The following is a 13,397-nucleotide window of genomic DNA, read 5'->3' on the forward strand; positions in this document are numbered from 1 at the left end:
ATATATATATGAGAGATTTATTAACATATACATATATATATAATACATATATACATATACACATATACATATATACATATATATATATACACACAAATATACTTTCAGGTTAGTGTGTATATACAATAAGTACTTTAAAATTTTATGAATATGATATATATGTATATAATACCATATATGACACGCAAATATCATTAATGTAAATTACTTATGAGTTTTCTTATATCTACAATAATAGTAATAATGGCTAGCCATTTACAAAATAGTTTAAGGCTTTCAAAGCACTTTATTAGCATTGTTGCATTTGATTTTTACAACAATCAAATAAGGCAGATGTTATAATCTTCATTTTACTACTAATGAAACTGATTCTCAGAAAGATAGAGTTAAAAAGTCAGTTAAGTATCTGAATTTGTATTTGCATTCAAGTCTGTCTGACTGCAGATCTAAAGCTCAATATACTGCATCACCAAATTTCTAATGGATTATTAAATGCAAACCTCTGTACCAGGTGCTAGGGATAGAAACTAAGAGGGTCCCAGTTTTCAGGATGCTCATATTCTAATGTGAGAAACAAAATATATTAATGACTTCAGCTGCAAATTAAATAGAAAATCTTAGAGATCTTTATGGTACTGAAGCAAAGCAGATGATAATTTAACTCCATTAACATATTTTCCATTAATAAAATCATATCACTTTTTGATATTAAATCATTTGATAGCATCAAAGATTTGGCCAGACTTTCTTTTCTTAATTTTCAGTAGCTATGGCTGCTGCTGAAGTAGAATCTATATCAACTAAATATTTATTTATCTCTACACACGTTTAAGTAACTTGTTTGTTTTTTTTTTTTAACTTACAAGTTCCCTTTTATTATACTGAGTGAAACAATACTTTTCTAGACGTCTGCAGTTTTCCTGTATTTTAGAAGTTTTTTATGTTCAGCTTATACTTTTTGGTCAAATGTATTAGATTGAATTGGTGAATTTAGTTCATAAAATGAATTCATTACAAAATTAACATGTAAATTGTAGACATCACTAAAGAAATTTTTTATTCCATCTTCTTATATCATAAAGCATAATGAATCTCATATGGTCTGCAGTTACAAAAGCAGAAGTAAATCATTTGTTGAATTTATTCACAGTTTTCAGGTATATGGTTATAAGACAGCCACATATTTTCAACTATTAGGTCAAGAGCTGTATGAGCTATGAACTGGTTCAAATGATGATGATCATTCTTAGATTCACTTACAGCTGTTAAAAATTCCATCTGAAAAACTCAATTACCATGATGGCATACAATTACAAAGTAGAACCTTCCAGACATTGTCTCCAAAGCACAGGTCCTATGGGCAGGAGATGGCATCTGCACTGACTACCCCAGCCAGCCTCCTTACTCAAGACAGTTAGTCTCCTGTAGCTTAACTTTTCATTACCACTTTCTATATTGGCTGCATCTTTGTTTCACCAGTCTTTGAAATAGTCATTATGGAAAGTGATAGTGAAAAGTAGGCAAATGTTTTATATATATATATATATATATATATATATATATATCTTCACAGTGTCTTTAAAGTATACAGATATCTTTACAGTAAAACATTTCTATTTATAATTAATTTCTATATTCCCGAAAATAAAAGTCAGAATTAAACTTACCAATCATTTTAATCTGAAAAAATACTTATTCAATGATAGAGGTAGCATTTAAGATTATGAGCTATTAATTAACCCAGCCCAAGTGAAAAACTCCCTCAGAAAAATACACCAATTTCCAACCTTCTTGTAATATTGTAGTCAACTAACTCTTAAGTCATTCCCTTCCCATCCCTTCATTAATACCATGGTTTCATGTCTGGAAATGGAACTACCTCTGGATTTGTATCGACCCTGTACATTAGATTCCATGATGCTTATAAGTAATTTTAAAAAGCTGTATCTAGGTTTATTTTTTTTAAAGTAGAAAAGTCAGGAAGAACACCAGTTTCAAATCAGGGGGAAATATTTGACGAGTTCATTTGGCATTCATAAGTTTCCTTGGTTCTCTATTTCAAGTATATAATGCCAATTGGAACTACTCTCAATTTTACCTTGGCACTATTGTAGGAAATTTTTAGTATAATCAATTTTTTTCTTTTGGCATTGGCAAGAAAATCTTGATATATTCTTTAAATCTCTCTTTCAAATTGTCTTCACCAATAATAAAAACCATACAATTCTGAATTTAGTTGGAAGGGATCTCAATAGCTACCTAATCCAAGACATGCATAAAAAAGAAGAGCCAATATAACTTACTGAATAAGTGGACATCCATTTTGGCTTGAAGACCTGCAATTATAGGAAAAACCACCACCTCCCAGCCAATTAAGCTGTTACTGTGAGGGAGTTTTTCCTGTCATGAAGTCTAAATTTGCTTTTGCAAATTCCACTAATTCTTCCTTTTTCACTCCTCTGGTGCCAAAAGGAACAAAACAAAATCCTCTTCCATGTGAAGGTTCTTCCTGTATTTAAAGATGCTCATCATGTTCTTCCCCCTTACCTCAAGTCTTCTTTTCTCTAAACATGCTCAGTTTTAAATTCATTCTAATATACTTTGGAATCAAACCCCTTTTCAAACCTACTTTCCCTCCCCTTCTCCTGGGCTATCTAAAACTTATAGATATCTTTCTCAAAAAGTGGAACCTAGAACAGAATACAAAGATCCAAATGTGCTTTTAACGGAGAAGAATAGAGAAAGACTATCACACATTTATTCCTAGAAGTTATACATCTCAATACAACCTAGTATTGTGTTGATTATTAAGACTCACCACACTATTGATTCAGATTTTCTATGTAGAATCCCAAGGGGAAAACAAGTCATAAGTACCAGTGTAAGGTCTTTCATTCTCTCTTTGAGATAACCCAAGGTCATTCATTCTCCTAGCATCTGTCAAGGACTGCAAAAGGTAGAACTGCTTTTGCATATCAATTGGCTAGTGTCTGTATTGACTGTTTCTAGCTTTCTTTTCATTTCACTACTAAATATCATACAATCCCTTTCTCTATTCCCTCAATTAGAATTTCAACTACATGTCCATCTGGGCCCAAACAGCCCACAAAACATAATAGAAGAGATAAGATCCATTGCCTTGTCCATGTTCACTAACTCTGAAGAGACTACAAAATATTGCAATATTATACCTTCACTGTCATCAATGAACTACTATACTAAGATCCTCAAAATAAATATTTGAATGAAGAATTTATAAGTAGCCCCTTGTTTCCCATTAATCCCCACCATGAAACTCCTGAAAAGGAGGGAACATCTAGTCATAGTTAGAAAGGAGGGAGGGGAATAAAATGTAATTAAAAGGGCGGGGGCTGGCAAACCACATTTGAAGCTGTCATACCAGCTTTCTAAACTGGAAAATGACCATATCATCACACAATTTCAGATCCAAATGTGCAGCCTCCAATATCAAGAAAATAATATCCCTTAATATTTGACATAAAGAAAATAATATCCTAAAGCTTTTTTTGCATGTTAGTCTTATGCATTGGTTTCATCCTTTCCCACTTTCTAGGGTGAAGTTGAATTACCCCATAATCATTTTTTTTAAAAAGTCATCAAATTAAGAAACTGAATTACTTCAGAGAAACTGATCAAGTCTCTGTTTGATTTTTCTAGCAAATGCAGAAAAAAATCATTTCAATTGCTTTAATGAGTGATCCTAATTGATTGCCTTCTTGAAATTCTTCCTTTCTTTGCTTTCTATGATGTTTTGTTGACCCATGTCTCTTTTTGACTCTAGAATCTGTTCTCTACATTTACTTTCCCTCATTCTTCCATACTTATATACTAAGGCCTAGTCTTCACTTCTTTGGTCTTTTTACTCTATCCTTCACTGTTCATTGATCTTATTCACGTGACACAAAAAAGAGAAGATGAGTAGAGAAATCAAGTAGTTACAAGTTGTGGAAAAGTGAATTTAAGAGAAGTCAAGTATAAAGTCTTCATATTTGTCAGAAAAGCAGAAGGGAAGTTCTGGTACTAAGTATCTTTTATATCACTGTACAAATGCTTTTCAGATTGAAATGATTTGACAATTTCTTTTTTACAAAAAAGAAATGAGAAATTAGATATAAATAAAAATATGTTTATCCAGTTGTAGAGGATCACAGTCAGTGGAGAAACTCTGGATGAGGTATAAGACCATTCAGCCCACAGGGAACCTGTAACAATGTCTGGTTTGGTTCCCCATCTCCCCTAAGCGCTCTTAGCCTTCCTGAGAAGTCAAGGGGTGGTGACAACATGTGTTGAGATTGAAGCAGAGTGATACCAGGTGGCAAACTACATACAATAGCAAGTTGTTTATGTGGTCCCACATGTTTGCTGTTGCTTTTGTTACATTATAAAAAGGGGAAATCCCTTGAAATAAAAGGACTCCAATTTTCCACCATCCTCAGGAGTCCCACCTCATCACTTCTCCACTAGGAAGGTATATTTTAATCACTCCAGTGTGGGGGGCTCTAGAAAGCAGGGCGCAACATCAAGCAAAGACTGGGCCTTGACAAGATTATAAAAAAGGGAGAGTATCACCAAAAGAACCAAATGAACCAAATCAGTTCAATTTGTTTAATAATAAATAAAACCAGCTACACCCAGTGAATGAACTCTGGGAAATGAGGGTGAATCACAAAGTAGCCTTTCCAAGTTTCTATCTGCTTGCATTTTTGATTTCCTTCTCAGGTTAATTTTACCTTATTTCAAAGTCTGATTCTTCTTGTGCAGCAAAATAATCGTATAAATATGTATACATAGATTGTATTTAACATATACTTTAACATATTTTACATGTATTGGTCTATCTGCCATCTGGGGGAAAAGTAAGGGGAAGGAGGAGAAAATTTGGAACAGAAGGTTTTGCAAGGGTCAATGTTGAAAAATTACCTGTGCATATATCTTGTAAATAAAAATCTATAAAACATGTTTTTTTCAATTAAAATTTTCTCCCTCTCCCACTGAAAAAAAAGGAACAGGTGACCAAAACACACACATCCCATAAATACACAAAAAGCAAAACAAATCCCCACAGAAGCTTTTCATGAAACCATTTTGAAAAAAGAGATGTGGCACAGATGTAGAGTATGATTATATTTAACTTAAATCTAAGTAATACCAAATCCTATTTGAGCAGGACACTGGACAAAAACAAGGAACAGAATGCTTAATTCGTAAAAAAACAAACAACAACAAAAAAAAAAAAAAAAAAAAAAAAACCCTACAAAACTCCCCCATGCTGAAACATTTATTTTACATATAAACACAATCCCTCAAAATTAAATGAAAAACTACCCATTGGAAACTTGAGTTAGAGAGATTAATCATTAATTGACTTTTATAGAAATCTTAAAACTCATTCTTGAAGAATGTGGCAAACTATTTTAGCAACTTTGCCAAAACAAATGGGATTGAAGAGTCAGATATAACAACAATAACAACAACAAAATCTCATCTTAACAATAAACCATAAATTTTAATTTATGATTAAATCTAAATATGCACAATAAAATAATTTCTTTAATGGACCAATCTAATATTTTTTAAGGTTCATTTTATATGTCTTCTGAGGACCATGAAAGAGCAATTAAATAACAAAACAAAAGACCTGGCTTGTTTGTAACTATAATCAGAGAAATTGAATATTCCTTTGTATTTAGCCAAGAGAGCTTGATACCTTTACCTGTGGCTAACTGGAAATAGTTATTTAAAATTTTGTTTGTCCTTTCATATTGAACAAAATGGCTTATCAATAATTCAAAGAGCAGAGCTTGCTGAGCATTCTGTTTCAACCAAAACAACAAACTGGCAGTGAAGCTTGGCATAGCAGACTGATACTATACCAGCCAACAGTTCACATTTCAGTTTTCTACTGACTGTTTGCTTTAATCACAAGATACCTTTATGTGCTCTACACAGATTAACACAAGAAGCTATGGACTCCAAATGCCTCACTCTTTTGCTGTAAGGACAATTATCAGGATAACAGAATGTAAATGTTTTTCTCCCATCAGTCCTTCATCAAACAAAATTAGCCATGTAGAAATGTCTTAATTTATATTCTAGCATAAAATAGAATTATATAGCATCAATTTTCTTAGTGCTCTTGGACAATCTTATATAATAGACACTAGCCAGATAGATACCTTGATAGACAGACAGATAAATAAATATGGTATAATGAAATATCATGAACTGGGTGAGATAAAAAGATAAAAATAGACTAACAGATAAAAGGGCATTCACTAATTACTAGGAGCCCTCAAGAAGCATACATGCTACTGAAATAAGAAAACACAAATGAGGTAATGCAAGGGAATTATGAAAAAAAGAGTCAATGGAATGGAAAAATAAACAAAAATTTTCTAAGAAAAATAATCCCCCCCAAAAAAAACAAAAAACAAAAACAGAATTGGTCAAATGGGGAAAAGTACAAAATTAGAATCGAAGAAATGAAATCATAACTCTATGATAAAACAAAATTTAAAAAAAAAACTATGAAAGAACAGGAAAAAAGTGTAATTTCTCATTGGAAAAACAAGTGACCTAGAAAATAGAACTGTAAAATGCAGGAAATTGGACCAATTGACTTTTCAGTACCATTTCTAAATGTCATGGTTCTCTAAGTTTCTATATATATGAATATTATGGAATATTATTGTTCTATAAAAAATGACCAACAGGATGATTTCAGAAAGGCCTGGAGAAACTTACATGAACTGATGCTGAGTGAAATGAGCAGGACCAGGAGATCATTATACACTTCAACAACAATACTATATGATGATCAATTCTGATGAATGAGGCCCTCTAATAACTTGTCACTATAGTTCTTTTCTTTCTTCCAAAATTTTCATCATTCTTTTTACTCTCTTCATACCTTCTCTACATGCTATATCCAGATGACTAGAATTTCCGTATAGCAATATCTCTTCCCAATTTTTCCCATACCATTCCTGGCAGAGTCTAATTTTACTTGTCATTATTTCCTTTTTCCTTGTTATTGTTGTTTTCAGTTGTGCCTCATTCCATCTGACTCCATTTGGGGTTCTCTTGGCAGAGATATCAAAGTAGTCTGCCATTTACTTCTCCTGGTCATTTTACAGATGAGGAAATATAGGGAACAGATTAAGTGACTTGCCCAGAAATATTTGAGTTCAGGGCTTCGTAACTTCAGGCCTTGCACTCTATCCACTGTACCACCAAGCTGCTTGTGCTACAGATGGTACTACATATGCAAAAATAACCATGACATGGATTCCTATCTGTTAGGATTACAAGGTGAGAACTCAGGTTGTCTGGGCAATTCTCTTGCTCAGAATTCACACCTTTAGTTCCAGCCTTTAGGGGGGGTTGACACCTTTGAACTTCTGAGGAGGAGTTTACATATTTAAAGGAGATTACACCTTTAAAAGGAGTTCTGAAAAGCAGTTTACACAACCTTTAAAAGGAGTAAGTTCATTGGTTGAAGTATTTTCTCACAAACCCCATTGAGTTCTCACCACAATCTCTGCTAGGATAAAAGAGGAGGGCAGGAAGGCAAGGAGTTAGTCTAGTCTGGGACAGAGTTGGGACGTCAGGCTGGAAGGAGAGAATCTGGCTGGGAGATTGAGTTGAAACAGCGGTCCCCAAGGATAACTTTGAGAAGACTGGACCTTTACAATTCTGGACCTTTACAGCTATCAAGTTCTTAAAAACCTAATGGAAGTAAATGGAATCTAATGGAACTTTGTAAAGAGGCATATATAACTATGATGACTGCAAAGGTATAAGTAAAGACCTATGAAAATTTGAAAAAGGGTAATTTGAACTAGAGGCAGAGTTGGCTATAGTGTTCAGAGAAAAGTCACTAGTTTATCAGAAAATGCCACAGATATAGAATAATTAGATTTCACTAAAGTCTTTCATGATATCCTTGTAGAAGAGACAGAGAAATGTGAATGTAATCTCCTAAAGGGTAGAAACTATTTTTTCATTTTCTGTTGTCTTTCTTTTTATATTCCTGCTGTTCTTCAGTAATGTATGGTAAGCAATAAGTGTTCATTGATTGGTTGAGTGATAAAACAGATAGTTGGATTAGTAACTGATCCCATCTAAAGGACATTGATTTGTAAATCAATATCAATCTTAAGGAAGGCATCTAAGGGAATGTTGCTGGCAATAACAGGCTGAGTTTCAGTAGACTAGGCTAGCTAAAGTCAACTATTAAATTTTCAGTGTGAGCAATTCATACTTTAGGAATCAGGGCTTGATTTACTAGTTTGGTGATTGTATAGCTAAAGAAGGGAATGGAGAAAACCTTAACAATGTAAATTAAAATTAAGGGTGTGTACTGTGAATGTTTTGCATTAGCTTGTTTTCAGAGAAGCTATTAAATATTTCCAGCATATCCTAGACTGCAGGATTCTGACCTCAGCCTTATCAACCTACAATGTAAGATTGTTGTAATAGCTCCTTGTAAATATTACATTACTGTATAAACATGACTTACTCTACTGCTGTCTTATCCTTTCTACCTACACAAATTTTATGAGTTTTTACATTTTAGTTGTTATTGTTTAGTCACATCTGACTCTTTGTGATCCCATTTGGAATTTTCATAACAAAGAGAGATATGCCATTCCTCTTCTCAGCTTATTTTAGAAGAGGAAATTGAATTAAACAGAGTTAAATGACTTGCCCAGGATCACATAGCTAATAAGTGTATGAAACCAGAGTTGAACTTAGGAAAATGATCCTTCCTGGCTTCAGGCCTGGCACTGTGCAATGTTCCACCTAACTTACTTTTTAGAACTCTAGTCACTTCCATTATTCCTTTCTTGAATACAATCCACCTTTATTTCTTCCTTTTTCAGCTTATGCTTATTTGTCCACAAAATGGAATTTTAACTTTGTTATGCATTGTGTTTTGTCTTATAAAAATTCATTTTATTGTACATTATGATCCCAACTAGATGATAAGCTTTTTTTATTGTATTTTTTTTTCTATTCCATGGTATCTGGCATGCAGGAGGACCTATTTTAGGTAGATAGCAAAGTTGTTGCTTATTTTTTGCTGTATTATATATATGCCCATTAAATTGTGAAAAGACCATAGGAAAAAATTAAATTTATTACATCCAATGTAGGGAGATATTTTGGCTCTGGTCAAAATAATAATGTATACAATTAGTGAAACAATAAGAGACAATAGAAAAAGGTAACAAAACTCTTGTCAAATACAATGGTCAATGCCTGTTATAGTATTCTTTTCCCACAAGCCAAAATTGAGTACCAACTTTAGGATACCACCCTATGGATATCCTGAGAGAGGAGATGAGAGTAGAAGTAATTGTAGTATACCCAATGGAAAACTGGGAGTCAGTCTTAAGAGATGAAAGGAAGGAGAATTTAAGTTTGCGCCAGAAAAAAAATTAGGGCTGTACCAGAAAATATTATATGAGGAAGGAAAGAAAAATAGTATCTGTGCATTGAGCTTCAGCATTCCTTCGTGTCCTTCATGATAATGGTGACAAATAGCACTTTGAAGACCTGTCTGGGAATTCAGGAAGGCTGCAACTGCTGCTCTTTGAGAAGCCACTGCTTTTCTAGTCTGCTACAGTACAGAGAGGTTCAATTCTCTCCAATACTGCTATTCTTAGAAATCACTGGTCCCAAGATTTTTGCTGTTGAGATAAGGTCAGTAGGAAAGTAATTAGTTAGACTTTCCCAGCACTTCTTTAACACCTGTTTGTGTGTGATTTATTGTATACAAAGCCTACTCTTGAGTAAAAAAAGTAGTTTAGGGAAGAGGGTTCTGAGATCATTGATTATTTACTTTTTTGTTGTTTACCTCGCTTTCAATTTTAAGAGAAAGTTTTTTTGCTTTATCGTGATGTTAACTGGTTAAATTCTGTCTGGTGAGAAGGAAAACAGGGTCTTCTTAATAATGGTTTTGATAAACAATTACCATAAACAGATAAGAATGTAAATAAGCTTGGGAATACCATATATTCACTGCCAAAGACAAGATACAGCTGCACTTTCTACTAATTATCAGAAACTATTTTTTTCAGGGAAACTATTAAAAACTTCATTTATTTGGCACTTTTAAGAAGGTACTTACTGTGTCATAATGAAATATAAAACTTAATTTACATAAACATAAATAAAATATTAAAATTCATTGAATATAAGTTAAGATAACATCAATGAATCCTATCCAACAAGTAATATTGTCAGTCAAACAATCTTAGTAAAATATTAAAGCTTTCAATGTTTCCATACCATTAAATAGAAATGTCCTATGTAATTTCTGGGAATATAAATAAGCTAATAAATGAGCTAATAACTAAGAAATTTGGAGAACAAAATAATCTTGAATTTTTTAATGAAAAACTATGAACTCTTCAGCTCAAACTGGCAGCTTGATATAATTATCTCCATTCCTTCACACAAACTCATATCCATCCTAGATATGCATTTTCACCTCTTTGCTTTCTAATAGAATCCTTAAGCTTTTTTCAAGCTCATCTGAGATGCCCTTTCTATGACAAGTCTTTTGCTGATTCCATTGGTACTCTAGTCTCAAAATTTTAAAAATTCACTTAATGAACGTTCATGTTGTATCTTCTCCAAACAAACTGTCCTCCCCCACCTAAAGTAAAATGTAATATCATTAGGACAGGGGCCGTTTTGTGTTTTTGTCTTTGAATCTCTAGAGTTGAGACTGGCACAGAATAAGCATTTAATAAATGCTTGTTGACTAATTGGCTTGTTGGCTAATAGACTCAGTAAATATTTATTAAATTAAAATTTATTGAAGGCAAATCCAAGCCAAGTGAAATCGAGGATTGTCTAATTTGTAGTCTAATTTAAAGTGGGATTTAGAAGAATCATTTATCATGAAATTATTTAAGGACATTTCCTTATAAAAAACTGATCCTTCTAAGATGTTTTTAAAGTTTTGGAAAGATGAAAACTAACACTGATCCTAAAGTATTAATGTCCTTTTCAATGTGCTATATTATCATTAATTGAAATCTCATACTTTGATCATTCCTTGCTAGCATTTTGATTCTGATAGTGCTGTGACAGTCACTGTGCTAAGTGCTGAGAATATAAATTTAAGCAAAGCCTACCCTCTAAGAGCTTACCTTAGTATAGGTAAGACGATCCAATAAGTAAAACTACAATCCCCTTTTATATACAATCTTCCTGCTAATAACTGTAAACAACATATAATTCCCTCAAGAAGTATTCATTAGAACTACTGGGAAATTATATATCATTTAGAGATATTATGGCCCAGACTCAGTTTACACAACCATAATCCCACCAAGGCACTGCTCAGCCACAAATTTCCCTTTTTTTCTTAATTGAAGCTGATTCCCATGGCCAAATCAGTGCAGCAATCTGTATAAAGTATCTACCTAGACTAAAAAAAGAGATTGGATCTTTTGCTTGCAGTACAGAATGGCAATCTTCATTTGTAGCTACTGAATTTACATTCCTTAAGAAAATGAGAGATGCAAACATTGTACATAGAACTCTCACTGTGTCCTTCACAGTTCAACCATAAAAGTTTATTAAATGAAAATCACTTGCCAATAAGCTGAGCTCACAAGCAAGTATTAAGCAAATTTGATATAAAGGCCTCTCACAGCTGTAAACTCACAGCTTCTGCCATTACATAGACAGATCATTGGTTCTGCCAATTAAATTGCAGTGTAAACCTTATTACTTTAATTAAACACCAGAATTTACTTACAATCTCTAGAAAGAAACTTGGCTTTGTAGAGTGACTCCCTGAAAAGTAGTAGATTAAAAACTATGTATAATTGCTGTCCCAAATAACTGGAAAGTCAATAAGCCCCATTTCCTTTTTCCCCACTGTTATTTTAAATTGAGAGCCCTGCTCAGGATGGGGACTCCGCAATGTTTATCCACTGTTTAACACTTTCTCTTTACTGTCTCTGCTCTTCTTGAATAGCTCTCACAGCTGTTCACCTAAGGTGAAAGCAGCACCCCCTATCAGGTTGCTATCTGATTCTATCAGTCTCTGAAAGCTGGTCTATCATTATCTCCAGAAGGGGTCTTTCTGTAGAAAACCCAGGACCTTCTGTATGCTTTTTCTATTGTTGCTAGTATGACAAGTACCATGTAGCAGGCTTTATACTGTCATTTCCATTAAGAACCTGTAATTACTTTCCACAAGCAGTATTTTATCCTGTTTAACAGATTAGAGCCCACATATGCTACATGCTAAAGCACAATGATTCGGAGAAATCAGTTAATATCTTATCAGTAATACCTAGTCCTAGAGACATAGAAGGTCCTCATTAGTTTTTATAATGATACCTATTAGTAGACACTAATTAACAGAATTTTCTCTCTTGATAAAATTGAATTTTTTATTTTCAGAATAAATTTTACAGAATGGACTAGATATTTACAATTAAATTTTAAGCCAGTAAATGATATCATCATACTTCTATCCCCTTTTCTCTCCCCAAACCAAGATTATATTACATGAGGTATTTGTTTTGAGTGTCTAGACAGACTTAATATGCTCAGTCACTTTCACTAGTTTGCCAATTTCTTTTACTGACTGTTCTGTTATTTTTGGTTTGTTTGGGTTTTGCCAACTTGATTAAATTCACCTAACAAGTGGGTAACTTCAATATTGTAAGATTTCAAGAGGACATGCTTCCAAAATTCTTTAGACATTAATACAAGTTGGGTAGGAGATGGAAAACATTTTTCATATATATAGGAAGACGTCTGAGAGCCTTAGCTGAATGACATCACAGAACAAAAGACACAAATATAATTCCTCTTTTATGTGGACCTCAGAAGAAAAAAAATAATATATTTTAATATAAATTTATTAACATATTTAATATATATTTTAATAAATAGCCATCTCCCTATGGGAATGTTCAGAACTAAAATGTACTCTTTATTGTCTTCTAAGACAAACTATCATTATATGAGTATAGATTTATAAAATAAATAACAATTCAAAGTGAATATTCAATATATGATCTGGCTGCCACAATTAGTAATCTCTTTTTTCTGTGTTTGCTTGATTTTGATTTTTGCTTGGAGAGCCTGATATCCAATTAGAAATGGAGCCAATCTTTTAAAAGCATATAATAATAGCTGACATATATGCAGTATGATTTACAAAATACTTCCCTCACTAAATGTTTGAGGTGATCAGTACAATTATTATATTTTCCATTTTGCATATGACAAAATTAAGAGTCAGAAAAATTGAGTACTTTGCCAAATATCACTAAGTAAGTGACCAAATTATTACTTATTTCTTCTGCTTTTCTGTCTATAGCTCAATTATAACTACT

General features: G+C 32.9%; 1 protein-coding gene and 1 pseudogene across 4 annotated transcripts in view; both read right to left on the reverse strand.

Moving 5' to 3' along the window:
* CACNA2D1 (calcium voltage-gated channel auxiliary subunit alpha2delta 1) overlaps positions 1 to 13,397 on the reverse strand; it is a 643,657-nt gene that overhangs the window by 438,942 nt on the left and 191,318 nt on the right. The gene's annotated exons all lie outside the window — the stretch shown is intronic.
* LOC141543382 (trafficking protein particle complex subunit 2-like) lies at positions 176 to 5,248 on the reverse strand (annotated as a pseudogene).

This window comes from Sminthopsis crassicaudata, chromosome 5, assembly GCF_048593235.1.
Source record: "Sminthopsis crassicaudata isolate SCR6 chromosome 5, ASM4859323v1, whole genome shotgun sequence".
Lineage (NCBI taxonomy): Eukaryota > Metazoa > Chordata > Mammalia > Dasyuromorphia > Dasyuridae > Sminthopsis > Sminthopsis crassicaudata.